The 16,130-nt window shown below is 44.4% G+C and overlaps 1 protein-coding gene across 1 annotated transcript in view; it reads right to left on the reverse strand.

The window, feature by feature from the left end:
* The window catches only part of HDX (highly divergent homeobox), a gene marked incomplete at its 3' end in the record, with an annotated part of 42,068 nt that extends 35,900 nt beyond the window's left edge, over positions 1-6,168 (reverse strand). Inside the window, exon 1 of the mRNA XM_084269049.1 lies at positions 6,066-6,168. The remainder of the gene's footprint in view (positions 1-6,065) is intronic.
* Between the last annotated feature and the right edge of the window lie 9,962 nt (positions 6,169-16,130).

Genomic DNA, 16,130 nt, shown 5'->3' on the forward strand with positions numbered 1-16,130 from the left:
GAGGAGAGTAGTGACATGCTTAAGCTCTGCAGGACTGCTTCTAATTTAGAGCAAATAAAATTACTAAGGGCTCAAAAGCATTAGCAGACAGTCAACTCCTTTCACATTATTAATCAAGATGATCTTACTATGTAAATGGATGTGCAACAGGCCTCTGTTGAACAAGAAAAAGATTAATAGCTTGAATTTGGAGTAAAATGCTTGTAGGTCAGAGCTTTGACTTCTGAGTTTACTTTCCTCTCTGTATCAACAGACAATAGAAAAATTTTTAACTACAATTTGTAAAAATTACTGATTTCAATAACACTTAAAATTGTAGACGATTTTTCAATCACATTTTTACCTCTGTTCCCATTTCTTGTTTACTCTTTTACTAAACACAACACTACCAGTCAGGCTTTGCCTGAGATACGCCTCCCCAGAACACATGTTCAGCCACAGTTAGAGCTGGGTGAAGGAGACACTTGCTCTGAACACCATGCTGTTTAAAGACATGTATAGCAAGCAACAGTAGACAAGTTTTGGCTCATTAAGAAATCAATAAAGTTCATAAGTATCTACCATGTAAAGTGTTGACACCTCCCATACAGTTATGCATGATGACACAGCCACCAACTGATTTATGGTACCTCTGAAGAACACCAAAGAGTTAATTTAGTGATTATTTTACCTCCTGCACAACTGGCAGGACCCAGATTACACTTCAGTGTCTACTAAAACAGGACTACTGGGACTGAAAAAGTATTTAGCTGAGGTCTGGTCCCACAAATGACCTCATCAGAAATAGTTAGGAACCTTCTATCTTTGCAGATCCAGAAGATGAAGGCTGTTACCCAATAGCTCCAGCACTGCTATACATAGGTGCATCAGAAAGAAGCATACTCTCCAAATAGTTGATCAACTGGGACAAAGAGTCCTCCAACTGGAAGAGAAATTTTCAGAATCAGACCAGAAGACTGACCTGCAAGTGAAGATGGATCAGGTCCTTAATACGTTGTTCATTTATGGTATTTCTGCATCCAAAGTCACTTCTGTATTAAAATACTTTCACTGTGGTATTTGACATCTGTAGTTTAGATTAGGACAAGATAAACCCATATGCACAGCATGACAGACTTGGCCTAGCTAAACTCAAGAGAGGTCATGGGTTGATTTAACAGACACTTCAGTTTTGGAGGTTCTTTTACTCACTTGTAACCTACACTTGCCAAGCAAAATACTGGTGAGATTCCTTTGCAACCTCTGCCCTCAAGTCCAGCGAGGTGCAGCTCAGAGGAAGTGAGCAGAGGCCACCAGGAATGGATTTAAATAGCGACTGCAGGGCCCTGCAAACACTGAGTTATGGAAGCTGAGCTGTAACTTGAGTTTACATCCCAACATCTAACCTTGCAAGGAAGCAGCTGAAAGTTTGTTGATGCTTTAGCTAAACTGAATCCTAATTCAGACAGCTCTGTACCATTTCCCACTGCCCTACTTATCCATAGACACCATTACTGAAAGTACAGAAGGGACATTAAAATATTCTTAAAATGTCATCAGCTATGCTGGTATGTAAATCAATCTTATTCATTCTGCTCTGCCAATGAATTAATTCTTTTAAAAAATAAATTGCCTTTTACCAGAGGCAACACAAATTTAGCAGCAACTCACAGAATGAGCCAGAGCACAATCTTCAGCAGGGCTGAGTGGGCAGCTACATCTGCTTCCCCCAAAAAAACCATGTTCAAATTCTACTCAAAATAGTAAACTCCAACCAAACTAATCAAATCACTGGGTAGCAAGAGCTTGTCTCCAGTAAGCCACTCCCTGACATCCCACTGTACTTCAAACCATGCTACAGTTGCTTGGTGTAACATGGTTATTAACACACGTTAAGCCCTGGGCAGAGCAGAAGCTCAGATGACCTCAACACAGAGCACTAAAGCCCCAAGAAACCCATCCTGCTGCAGCATGGGGTTTGCTGTTTGGTTTGCAGACGTAGCACAACCACACCAGATATCTGTCCTGGTCATTGCTGGGCAGGAAATACAACTTCACACCAGGAGAAAAGAAATGAAGATCTGTAAGGGTCTTGGCTTTTTAGCTGCCTACATCATAATTTCTAACAAGGTATAAAAGATGAGATTATTACTGTTTCTGCTACAACAGCAATCCCCAAACATGAGATCTCAATTAATGCAGGACAAAACAATAACTGGAATACTGACTTCAAACTGGTGTGCAGGACATGCGGCACTAATCCTCCTCTTGCAGGTTAAAAGCCCACTGAGAGTCTGCTGTCTGTTAAGTCCAGATGGGAAGAACTTCCCTGTCAGCAGTCCTTAAGAGTGTGGGGAGGTGTCCCTGCCCATGGCAGGGGGGTAAGATCTAGGTGATCTTTAAGATCTCTACCACCCCAAACCAGTCATGCAACTGCATCAGTGCCAGGGGAGTCAGCAGGTCACATACCTCTGTAGTGGGCTCTGGATTATTCAGAACAATTGTAGTTAACTTCGAAGGAAACAAACTCCTTTTCTCAATTTGTGCAACTAAGAAGCACTCTAGTTTCTTCAGGATTTCTCACCTTTGTCTTGAATGTCAGACTCCAAGTTAGAAATCCACATGGACTTTTAATCAGAATTTCATCTTGACGTTGACTTGCCAAGCTCGGAAAACCTGTGTTTGAGCTTTTGGGAAGCCAGGTGCCCAGCTGGTTGGCAACAGATTGGCACCAAAAAGAGAGTTTGTTACACAAAATAACCCTGTGAAATTTATTCAATTCAGTCAAAGCAATATGCAAACTGACATTCCTGGAACATAAACCTTTTTTTGACCTCAATAAAAGACAGGAGTGGCAACGCAGTACGGATTCAACACCTGCCTGTTCTGCTAATAAAATGAGGCAGCTCTGGCTAAGCACGCTGCTATCTGTGTGACAGGGCAGAGGATAACCCATGACAAAATAAAAGCACTCATCCCTGCTATGTGTCCTAGCCCAACCAATGTCATTCAGCTTTCACTTGGGGGTGCTCCACTCCTCAACCTTCTGTAAACCCACCAAGATAAAGATGTTGCGTTTCATTCCCTTTCTAAATAACACCAACAAAAAAACCCAAAACAAGCCCAGAGTAGAAGAGTCCCTTTGCTGTTTACAGTGATTCAGGAGACATAAATCTAAGTGCTGAGTCAGGTACCAGGGACACAGGAGAGCTCTACAGCTGATAAGTGATAAGAACAGAGACAGTTCAGTTTCTGAAATTCAGGCTGCTGAATAGGGGCCTCATGAAGGACAATCCCAACACACAGTGACCTGTCACACTGGCTCCTCCTCAGATGACATGAAGGTTATTCTTGTGGCTGAAGTTCTTTAGCAAGTTTTTCCACAGTATTCACCTCCTGTCCCTTTCTGTGGCATGAGCAAGCACAAGTGGAGAGGGGAGAACAGGGCAGAGTTAAAGAGTTCAGTTTGCTTCTGAAGTAGCAGTGCATTTGCTTCATGGAAACAGGTACTTACTGTAACAATCACCCCACACAGTTTGCTTCAAGTGTCTAGTCCTTCCACTCTACTTTATTCTAGACCCAAAATTAAGAATCTCTCCAAGGAGACCTGAGGAAGCCCAGAAAATTATTTTTAGAAACTAACGAAAGCAACTTGGTGTCAAAGAATATGATGAAGGAAAGAGCAGTAACAAGAAAATGGGAACAATCCTGTATCAATGGTCCTCTGGTTAAAAAAACCCACAAGCTTGAGTTAGCTGGAAAGATCTGGGGGCACATAAGCAGAAAAAAGCAGCAGCATAAGAAGGAGAAACTTTTTTCCGTGGTCTAAAGTCTGCTGACAGTGTACAGCATTATAGTCTTCGTGTCCCAAAGTCTCTAATACTAAGATTGCTGAATTAAGTAAACATACTCACAAGGTAAATCTTTGTGGAATACTACATTGATACCAATTCATTTGAAAAATAGGATATAACAACGGAATGATACTCCTCTCATGTCAACGGCAACAGAAAACAGTCTTGGATGTGAAATTATAATTAATAAAAAACCCAAAAATCACTCAAGAGTACAAGGCACCACAAAGTAACTAAATGTGAAAACTTTTACAGTGAAAAAAGGGAACAAGCTGTTTCTGACAGGTTGGTTTTGCCTTTTTTTTTTTTTAACCTCAGCACCAAACATTTGTTTAAAAAAAAAAAAAGTCATCTTTCCAAACCAGTAACAGACTTAGAGGCTTTTGCCTGTCTGTCCATAACAGGTATGATAAAAAAAAAATAATTAAAAAATAAACAACTCCTCAATTTATGTCTTTTCCTTTCCCTCCACAGATCTCCAGTGGTACAAAATAACAAGCCTCAGTGCCACTATAAATCTGAGACAAAGCTGCAACTGTAAGAAAGCTGTTTTATCCATAAATGAAACAAGACTGCAGTAGTGACACTATTCCTGCAGCTTTAGAAGCCTGAACTGTACGAACAATCAGCTAATTCACACTCCACATTTGCTAAAAGCTCACAATTTTTGTGCACCCCAAATGCAAGGAAAAAACCAACTCCCCAACTTACACATCATGTGTGGAGACAGGGGATGTACATGGTTGATACTCTGAATGTAGAGCTTACTGCCTCCTTCAACACACACCAGAAGTTACAACTGCACAACCGTGCAACGTGCAGTAGATCAAGCTTATGGTTGGCTAAGTATAATATACAGACCAGCTTTAAAAGTCACTTTTTAGTATCAGGGCTCACAGCACAAGTGCTCCCCTCGCAACTAAGCACAGCATTGGTAAGACTGTATTACAGTTCTACCTATAAAATTCAGCCCTTTATTAAGGCCAGATCAGACAGCTCCCAGTAACTTAGTAATGAAATAAGCCGTGACCACAACTCCACAGGTTTATGCATCCCATCCAACTTTATTCACGCAAATGAAACTTCTGACTTTAACTGGCTGAGCCACGTGCTTTAAATGAAGCATGTGCACAGACGTTTCTAAGACCTGTGTCAATAAAAGCAAAGGAATACTGAAAAGCAGTTTTACTCTGAAGATCCGAGCTGCTTCAAGACTCTGGAGTGGAGGATACAGGGCTGGTTTTGGTTCGTTACCTAACGTCTTGCCTCACTACCAGAAGCTCTAGGCTACGAGGAGTCAGGGCTTGTAATTCCCCAGAGCACGGCAAGCCCGGGTGCCACAGGAGCACTTCGGGAGGCGAGACCTCCCCAACACCCCGTCCCGCCCGAGCAGCCCAGGCTGCGGAGCCAGCCCCTCCCACACGGTCGAAGGATGCCCTGGTCACCTGCTACCGCAACCGCCTGGCACCAACCCGGTCACCGCGGCCTTGCAGACGTGCAGGTCCTGCGGGCAAACGAGGCTGGCGTTGCCCTGCATCTGGGCCCAGCGCCGGCCGACCCCTGCCCCGCTCACGCCTCAGTGCCCGCCCGACCCTGGGCGGGCCGGGCCCCGCAGGCCTCACACCGTGAGGCAACGGGAAGCTTTCCTCCTACCCCTGCCCAACCGGCCCTCCACGAAGACTTTAACTGCACCAGGCCCTCCTCAGACGCTGCCCCTGAGCCGCAGGAAGAGGGCCCAGAGCGGGGTAAGAAAGACCGGGGCGCACACGACCCCAAACCCCGCCGGGCAGGGCCGGGACCCTGCGGCACATGCGCAACCACCACTCCGCTGCCACCGGGGCCCGCAGAGTGGCGCGCAGGCGCGGACGGCCGCTCGTCGCGCCGAGCGAAGGTGCGCATGCGCGTTGCCCCGGCGGCAGCGGAGGGCGCCCGGCGTCTGCATCCGCGGGGCCGCCGGGGAAGGCGCAGTGCGCCTGCGCGCCCGAGGCGGGTCTGCGAGCGTGAGCCCGCGCGGCCGCCCTCCCCCACCACCAGGCCGCCGGCCCAGGGGCATCATCATCATCATCATCATCACCATCATCATCATCATCGGCATCCTCCTCATCGCCACCCCTTCCTCCCCGCCCGCCGCGCCCCTCCCCTCTCCTCCGCGGCGGGGACCCAGCTGCTCCCCCACCCCCCCGGGACTCCCTCGCTCCCGCCCACCGCCCCTGCGCGGCGCGCCGGGCTTACCGTGCTGCGCGGGGCTGGTCCGGGGGGCGCGGGGCTCCGGATTCAGCCGGTTTCGGCTGGGTCGGTCCCGGCGTCACACAATGAAATCAGCGCCTCCGATCATTAATTCTCATCATGATCGTGACGTCAGCGCAGACAGCGGCCAATGGGAGCGTGAGATCAGCGCCGGCCGGGACAGTGCTCGCCCCCGCCCCTCGCCCGGGGGGGTCCGGGGGGGGGCGCGGTGCGGGCCGGGGGCCGCGCCGGGCAGGGGGAGGCGGTGCCGCGCTGCCTCCGGCCCCTCGGCGGCGGGGCTGCCTCGTCCCGGCCCTGTCCTTGTCCCTTTCCCTCCCCCCCGGGCTGCCCGGCCCCTCCGCCGGTGCCACTCTGTCCCGCCGCTCACCGGCCCGGGGCGCGCCCGCTTCATGGGGCCGCGCAGCATCCCCGCCTGCGGGCGGGTAGCCGTGGGGATGCGGTGGAGAGCGGCGCCGGCGTGCCCGAGAGGAATGGGCCGGCTGCGTGAAACGCGCCGCGTTTCGCAGCCCATTCCCCGTGCTGCACCAGGCGGACAAGTACGTGAGGCTGGTAAAGTCTGAGAGGCTCCCCAGAGAGTCAGGAGTTCAGCTACAGCGGCGTTACGGCCGTCAATTTAAATTACAAACTCGTTATCACTTAGCGCTGATGTATTTGGCCTGGGGAGAAAGGAGACGCGGGTCTCTAGGCAGGCGGCGCCGAGCCGGTACCCTCAGGGAGGCCGGACACATCGTGGGTGCCTTGGCAGGAGTTGGTGGTTATATGAGCACCTCAACACAAACCACCCTCGCTCGTGACACACAGCAGGCCAGTCCGACCCAGTGCATCGCTGCCAGCTCTTCATCCGGTGCACTTTCCCATCGAAAAGAAAAGTCAATGAACAAGCGGGAATTCTGACAGCGCTCATCCGTACTGGTGGATTATGTGATAGAAGTCATGTAAAGTCATGATCTACTGGCTCGGCTGTAGGGGCACTGGGTCTGAGTTGGATTTGAGGCCTTGTGTTAATTACAAAGCCTCTCCATGTCTCTACACCGAACAGTTGATGCTGCGAGTCATGGTGTTAAAACAGGCGATTAATTTTGTGCGATGGCTTTAATGAGAACTCTGGTAAACATTTCTGCAGGACTGAAAGAGAGGAATCGCTACTGGTTGGTTGTAGGCAGGGAAAAGTGGTCAGTGTTTATTTTATAATTGCAATAAGTTGTATTGGTTTAAAACATTATCACCGATTTTTGACATTTTTAACTCTGTTTCTGGCCACCTGAAGTTTGGTCTGTGGTTTTCTTCTAGCAGCACTGAAATGCGCTGAATGTTCGCTCGTCCACAGGTAAAATACATCCTTCTAGAGCACCCTTTAAACGTTAAATAATAGTTCATGTTCTGTCCATACTGTATGTGCATTTCCTTCACCATTCTGGAAAACCCATCAATCAATTAATAAAGCTTAGTGAGAGCTAAAGGTCTGAGATTACCTGAATTCAATGAAGTGCCAGACTTGACTTCAGCTTTCCTTCATAAGGCAGTTTTCCTGTGGTAAGGCACATCTCCCCTGGTGTAGCCAATGTTGAGAGCTCTGCGTACTTCCAGCAAAACATCTCTTGATGTAGCATTACCATCCTATCATGCCCAGTAATCCTGTGGTGCAGAGGGAATGGGATGGGTGAGGAGGGCCAGCTGAAAACATCGTGGGTTTTGGGGAGGTGGTTACTTGTCTTCTGCAGCACACTTGCTCAATCCACCACAGAAGACTAGTGTGAGGAAGCGGCTGAGGATGAGGAAGAGGAGGGGGAATCCCTTTGGGTAGCAGTTCCCAATTGGATTGACTTAGATATAGTAGTAAACACCTTGAATTTAATGACAGGATCTCAGGGCTTCTGTATTTTAAACCCTGAATATTAAACCCTTCAGTATTTTAAACCCTGAATCTCATGTTGCTTCTTCAGCTAGACACATTCCCTTTCTCTGTGTGCCATTAGTGGTCACCTTGTAAAAATTAAATAGAGCAGCCACTTTGACAGAAAATACTAGTCTGGAACTCACTGTGGAATGACTCTAAAGAAATTGGGTGCATTTTCTTCTCACATTACCTGAGGCTTGGGAAACAAAACCAGCAAGACAGTCTCTAAAATCCTTTGAAAAAGGTACAGTGGTGTTTTGATAAAATACAGCATTAAACTTTTCTAAGTGTTGAATAATAATAGTATTCCAAGGGCTGTTATCTGACTAACAATGGGCTCACCGGTGTTTTTTCTATAGTTTCTGTCAAAAAGTCATAGAATCCTTCTTAAAGGAGACATCAGCTGTGTGTTTTGGTTATCAAAGAAAGTAATATACAGATGTGTGACCGTGTTATAGATCTATAGATCACAGTAAGAGAAAATTGTTTCCTTATAAAAGGTAAGGCTAAGAGCTTAAGCAGCAAAGTCTCTATCCAACATGCAGAATATGAAAGGAAAGAAGTAGTAAATGTGAAGATATACATTCATGCTGGTGGTAAGAGCGAGGTAGAAGAGTCACGCTCAACAATACATTACGATATAGAAAAGTAAACAATGCATAGGTTAAAAAGCCCACAGCAGCAGAACAAAAAGCTCTTCAAAGAACTTCATGGTATTTATTTCCTTCCCTGTTATTGACTCTTGGTGAGACAAACCTTGAGGGGGAAACTATGGCAGGATGGCATGAAGCAAATACTCTCCTGCAGCCAGATCCGCAGGCTCTCTCATTCATCAGTAACAGAGTTAAATTAACAGGGGCTGGCAGATTGGTCCAGTGGCTAAACGGTAGCCCAGGACATAAAAGGACTCCTTCCATGAGGGAATTAGCATCAAAGCGAGACTCTCTGATGTACCTACTTTGTATTAGCTCATTAAACTAATTAGCTCAGCTTACTATTAGTTACTTAGCTCGGTATGGGTTACTGCTTCCGTGTGGCAGAGAAAGCATTTCTCAGTGTTAGAAATGACAAAGGTCCTAAAAACAGGACTTAAGGTAGACACGTACTGGAGCAGTAATTTATTATACGTTCTTGCAAGAGCGGGTGACCCAACAAAACAGGCACACTTTTGGTCAGAGCTTGCAGCATTTTTATACCATACATCTACATATTCATCACCTGTCCCACTTCCTATTAAGATGAGTTCCAAGAGGTGGTTTCCATAAACTTCTCCCAATTGTGTCTGCGCATTGTCCTGTGGTAGTGGTCATCGGTGGTCTCAGCGATGAAGGTTCGAGTCTTCCTCAGGTTGAACCTTTTACCCCCCCCCACCCCGGTAACTGACATGGCCCTGGGCTGAAGGAAGTCAAAGCTCCATACAGGTTTCAGATTGCACATGTTAATTTTGTAGCCTCTGAAAAGGTTTGTTCACTCCTGATCAAAATGATTAGATTGATCGAGACCCCACATGGTTTTGCCCGTTTTTCCTGTTTGCCTTGATGTACAATCAACATGGTTGAAGCCTGTTCCTTGAGCCTGATTTCCTTAAGTTCCAGTCCATGTCCTCAGTCACGATTTAACCCCTTATCTCATTGTCCAGGATCATCTGTATCTTTTAGCAGAGCTATGTACTCAAATTGAACCCTTATTTGAGAACAGTATTCCCCCTTATTTTATGTGCTATCCTAAATTCCCTACACAGGATCTCTGATGAGGCAGCCTGAGTCCTATAAGTCAGTAAAGAATACAATAACATTTTTCAGTTTGCAAAAGCAACATTTCTTAGCACTTTCCACATCAGGAATGGGTGTGCTGGTTTCTAAGTGCAGTGTGCAGGTGTTCCCCGCTTTAATGGGTATGGAACAGGTAAGAGCTCGATTCAGTATTCCACAGTCAGGAACCCAGCTCTCAAACCACAGGGTTCTTCTCCCCTTCCCTGCAGTTCATGCCATTGTCAGATTTTTAGCACATTGTGATGCCATGAGAAGTCTCTACTGATGCCATAGAAGCATCCCAGAGAGAGGAGCTGCTCTGTGATCCTGAGGCGATGAACCCAGACAATTTTAGCCATACAGTTGTGAGCAGCAGCTGCTATTTCTGTTTCTTGGCTTTCCATTGAATCTGAAGAACCCTAAGAAAGCCAAGGAAGCAAACCCAACCCACTTCAGATAAACTCTCCTTAGGACAGCTTCACTCGATTCCTTCTTTCATGATGCCTTAAAGGGCATTATGTCTAAGCCAGACCTGAGGGTGACCTCAAAGAGTCGTCAGTGTCTCAGGGAGGGTGAAAGCAGGGTGCAAAGGAGCTCAGGAATGTTTTTCCCGCAATTTGTGTTGCAGTTCACTGTGATGTTTCACAACCACAAACGAGTCCTTTGCTGTGGGAAATGGAAAAGCGGCCCTGGAAAAGACAGCTCTGCTTGTTGGAGAGAAGATGCCAAAGCAAGAGAAAAAGCAGGAAAGAGGGTCGTGTAGACATCTAAATTTTTGCATCATTTAGCAGGGAGGTGGCACGGGTGTGCTTTGTCATGGTAAGGAAAGGGCAGATGGAAAGATGCCTGCACAGCAGGAGACCCCCCAAGGTGGGACAGCCTTTTGTATAGGAATGTTATGGTTCATGAAAAGTCCTGAAAGCTTACTCCAGGCTGCTGGTCTGCCATGAAATGGTATAAAAGTTTGCTCAGTTGTTAGTAAAGTTGTCTTCAATCCACCACAATCGGAGTCTGTGCTTTTTAACACGCCACAGTTTGCCTGTTGCATTGCAGTAGGGGATTAAATGGTGTGGTTATACAGCATCAGCCAAAAAGGGACTTCATCTTGTCATTGAATCTGCCCCCTTGTCTCCAAAAAGAACAGTGTTGACCTTTTGCTTGGGAAAATGCATGGAAGAATCTGATATTGAAAACCCCAACAGTTATTCTAGCGCTTGATCATCCTCCCATAAGGAAATTTTTGCTAACATTCCTCCTCAATTTTCCATAAATTAGACCCTCAGAAGAGATTTATTAAACTTCAGGCTCAAGAGGGTCTGCAGCAAAACCCGACTTGCTCCTTTCATTTCGTCCAGGAACTATAGCAGTGTCCTGAGCAGAGTTCCTCACTCAGTTCTGAGGATTTGCTTCCCCAGCTCTACAAGAACCACACAAAAGCCTTGCACAAGTCAAGCTGCACAGCATTTACTGCCTCATGTCTCCCCATGGCTCATTATTCTCTTGAAGGGGAAAGTTGGTCTGGTTTGACATGATTTATTCTGGCAAAATCCAAGTTGCCTGGTATTAATTTCCTTGTCACCATCAAAATGTCTTATGCCTTTTGTATTGATGCCATTGGCGTTGCGCAGGTGTAAGCTGCTGCGAAAAGCAAGCCCTTTGGTTGCTGGCTCGTTCATGGATTTTCAGCTTGATGAACACTTGAAATGACAGCAGTGCTATTTGTCTGGTGTACAGAAAGATTGGAAAGACACATGGAAGGTTGGGAGGCACGAGGGTGCAATTAAATATCTGCTTAATCAGGAGGTTCCTTCTGAAATAGCGATGGAGGAAGGATTGCAGGGTGTAAACCTTGGTGAAAATGTTAATATGGAAAACACTGCGCAGCCCTGTTCCTGCATCCCAGAACAAAGCCAGAATTAGTGGTCTTGTGAGATTTACAAAATTTCCATCTTCTTTGAACTCGGTTTTGCCACATTAATTAAAATTAGTTGTTAATCCTCACCCTGTGCGTAAACAAAGCTCCCATAAACTGAATCTGCAAAAATGTCCCTTATGCTACTATGCAAAAACTGGTGCTTCTGGGGGGAAAAAAAAAAGGGAAAGAACCAGGCTGGGTGTATATTTTAGGTATTTCTTGCACATTTTATTTCTTGGGATACTTTAATGAATATCAGGAATGCTGTTTCCTTTTATTTTTATTACCTTTGATAATTTTTCATACAGTGAGCCAGGAAAATTATGAACTTGAGGAACATATAAAAATGCTATACACCAAAAATGAAAAAAGAGGAAAATAATTATTGAGTATTGATCTTCCACTCGTTAATATTTCTAGCATAGAGAGTTTTACAGTACAAAGAAAAAAGTTAAAACCTTTTAAAAATAAGAATAAACACCAAGCCAGAAAGTGAAGCAAATAACCAGACAGGGAACCCATAATTTTCTTTCCTGCCTGTGCTACTGACCTGTTCTTAGAAGCCCTAACAAATTAATCCCATATTCTTCTGGATTGTAATGCCTGTTGTACAGAATCCACCAGTCTACTCTTTCAGACTTCATTATTACAGACTTCCTGAAAGAAGGGCTATTTATTTTTCTAAAGTAATAAAAACTTATAACCCATAACCAGTAAATCTTTTCACAGCCATTCGGTTTCCTTTGGATGTCTCCATTTCTTGGCTCTACAAGCCAGGATGCAGCTGTGTGTTTTCAGTTTGAGTGAACTCTTTGGAGTTTTATTCCTTTCCAGACCATTATAGAAACTTAGCCTATTCCAGTTTTCCTACGTTATCCCTCTCACAGTTTTCCTTCTGCTATTTCAAGTATCACAAGTCAAACTGAGGGATGCATGGAACGAGGTGAGGTGGGTACAGCTTGTATCTCGCTCATGCAGGTGTGTGTTAGTGGGAGTAAGTATCAGGTCTCCCACAATCACAGACATTCCTCTGCTCCTTCTTTTCTAACTGTGGGTTTGTGCTTTTATACTATTTCCACTAAAGCTTATGCCTCTCCTCCTTGTCACTGTCTCCTGATCTTTATTCTGTACCCCTGACTGGCCAGGAAGGGCCTGAAAAGTGTGTGGGGAATAAACACAATGGTTGTTCTTGGCCTTTGAGAATAAAGGAAATATCCATCATCCACCAGTTCCTTCAAGTGTTTCTCCCTGGGTCTGTTACCTTTGATTTAGTCAAGCTAACTATTCTCCCCAGTCACAGCAAGCCAAAGTAAAGGAAAGATGAAGACAAAAGCCATGAGATCATGTATACAAATGATAAAGCACCTTATGTTCCTCAGAAGCTCCACACTGAAGTTGAAGAGGAGGGTGAAAATCTGAGGGATTCAGAGGAAAGTTTTTGATATGGAAGGGAAAATGGTAACCCTGTTTACCACAGTCACTTCCTGAAAGGCAAATGTGGAGCTCTGAAAACAAAATAACCCACTATGATCCCTTTGGACCTCTTACTAAGACCATACACCTCACATGACCTTCATGTGTTTCCCCAATGCCAGTTCTGGCATGACCAAATCTGAAGAAGCTAAGGACAGTGTCCATCCGTGCTCGATCGATCCATCTATCAGTTTGCAGGCGAGAAGGCAAGAGAAGGCAAAGGGCTGTGGTCTTTACACATCGCCCTGTACTCGCCATGCAGCTGCACCACAGCTGTCCCACAAAGCACGCCTTCCGCACTGCGAAGGAGCTCTGCTCTCTTAAATCTTTTAGGCTGCAAAATCAAAGTGTTTAAATTCTTCCTCACCTTTCATTCAGTATCACAATTAACTCCACCATCTGCTGTCTTCAAAAGGCTGGCGGTATGTCACACTGATAGGCCTCTTGATGTTTTTGGAAGTGGAAAATCAGCTGCTGTCCTCAACTGGCAGTTCCTCAGTTTATTTATTTATTATGTGGGGGTAGTTGGGAGTTTGTTTTGGGGTTTTTTTTGCTTGCTTTTTTTCTGATCTGTAGTAAACCACATTTCATTTTCATCCTTAGATATTTCACAAAAAAATATTTCCTTGTGCATGTTCCTAAAAGCACAGCAAGATTCCTGTGAGTTTGTGAGACCACATTTATCAGGGAAGTGCCCTCCTTGGGAGAGAGGCCATGGCCTTTTGTAGATAAGCTATCCTACTTTGTTGAATCCCATAACTTCCCATATATTTTTTGCAAAAAGGCTGTAAGATTATATCTTGTCACAAATTGCTATTGCTCATTAGAAAATTATCCTATTAAGAAATATGTTTACAAAGGAATCTTCCATCCCTGCCTTTGGGAGAACAATAAAATTGAAGTATTAATGGTTTGATGCCAAATAATTTTTCCTCTACATTCACCCTGTCATTTTATTTTATCTACACACAGAGGAATTTGTTTAAATGCAAATTTCTTGTTTCATGGAAGGAGACAGTCGTTTCAAAGCTGTGCAGGCACTTTTGTGTTAATCACTACTTGTTTAAACAATTTCTTTAAATGAAGTCCTACTTTCAGTAGGGCTACATGATTGTTTCCAATCTCTTTTACTTCCTCCATCTATACAATCTTGTTTAATCTCAGCCCAGATAAAATGGAGTGATATAACAGCAAAGGGAAGGTTTTTAAGAGGAGGGGAAGGTTATATACTTTTCCCAATCACTGCAACTATCTATTGGCAATAGAGTTTGTGCTGCTGGGTTCCTAATAGATGCTGCTTCTTGAACAACCGTATCTAGAAAATGCCCTTTTATCTCCTTGGCGTTAAGACAGGATGCCAAATCTTTTTTAGATACAGGCCTAGCTGCTGTCACCCATGCTCGTTATCATAAGGCAGTGCTGTTGTGGTGAGGCACTTGAAAGCAGAATTGGGTGCAGAAATAGAGTTGTCTGCTTTTTAAAGCAAGATAAGAAGAGAGGAATGCGGGGCAAATGTATTGGATCATATCAAAAGCCTTTTTTAGCCTAATATCCTGTCCTGGACACTGGCAGACAATAGATGTTTTGTGTTAAAGAACAGGAGTAACTCAAATACAGAGCAATCCACTCATTTGTAATTCAAGCAATTGGTATTTTAGATGATAGATATACTGTGTTTATCGTGTTTTAATGCACAAAAAAATGAGCTGTGGGAATTTGAGTTTCCTGACAGTATCAATGTATTGCTGACCAGGGAATTTCCAGCTATGAAACCATAATTAATATTAATCATCAGTGTTCATCAGTACCAATAACTAATTTTGATTGCTTTATTTGCCAATGAAAAATCTGTATTTCATTATATATTTCTTGCATTTCATACATTTCATTATAAAATAATACTGTATTTTACACTCACATAGACATTTTGATCCATTTTCCCCCAAAGAACCCTGTTTCTTCATACAAAACAATTCTTCATCACTCATTTTCATTCCACCTTACTTTTTTCCATGTAATAAATAGAATCAAAGCTCTGAAAAGCATTGTTAAACTTTAAAAGTGTGTCCCTAATTAAATCTTCATGTTTCGAGAATCTCATTAATATATCCCATTTTTAATCACATATATTTTAGGACAATTGTATTGTATTACTTGGAATGACTAAATAAAAGCAAGCAGCATTAGATTGGTGAGTATGTCAGCGTCAGCCACGGTGTGAGTTGTGCTTTTTTATTCTGCAATAAGTAAAACCAGGTATGTCTTAAAGTCTTATTTACTATAGATTTTGTTCTGAAAGCTGACTTTACCTAAAGAAATGGAAACCTTCAAAAAAAACACACTAGCACATACAGTTGGCAATATGTGGAGAATGATGTATAAACTGCCACCTCTTTTAAATGCAACCGAGACCTGTAGTTTGGAATATGTTCCCCCTTCCAGCATATGCTCAAACGCAACAATTTTGAGTCAGAGTAAGGTCTGCACCATCAACACTTTTATGATCTGCTTGTCAGTCAGCTTGTCACTTGGTTTCCTCTGAAAATACCAATAGGAAGTTCAAACAAATGTGTATTTGTCAAGAAGCACCTGACAGGTTGGGTTATTCGAGTCCTTACACGGATAGATGGATGGCACTGATTTATGAAGGTGTCTTAGCTCACCTGGAATGACTCAAAAAAATTACTTAAATTAACAATTCAAATTGGGAAAGGTGCAGTGGCATCTGGAAAGAGCAGATGGACTTGCGTACTTGTCTTGTCCTTCTGATATCTTTCTCCTCTCAACCCCATAACCCAAGACTCCCTGCCAGCCCCCCTGGGGCACCTCAGACCCTGCCCTATGAGGAGCACCCATTATTCCTGGCACCCCGGGAGAAGCTGCCTCTGCTGTGCCCTAGCACATATTAAGAGTAAGCCAAGCTTTTTGATACAAGATGGGGAGAAAACCCAGTAGCTGTTAACAGCCTATTTCAATAAAGATCCAAAATCCAAAGCAGAAGCAACCTGTCATGC

The sequence above is a fragment of the Gallinula chloropus genome, assembly GCF_964237585.1.
Source record: "Gallinula chloropus genome assembly, chromosome: 11".
Classification (NCBI taxonomy): Eukaryota; Metazoa; Chordata; class Aves; order Gruiformes; family Rallidae; genus Gallinula; species Gallinula chloropus.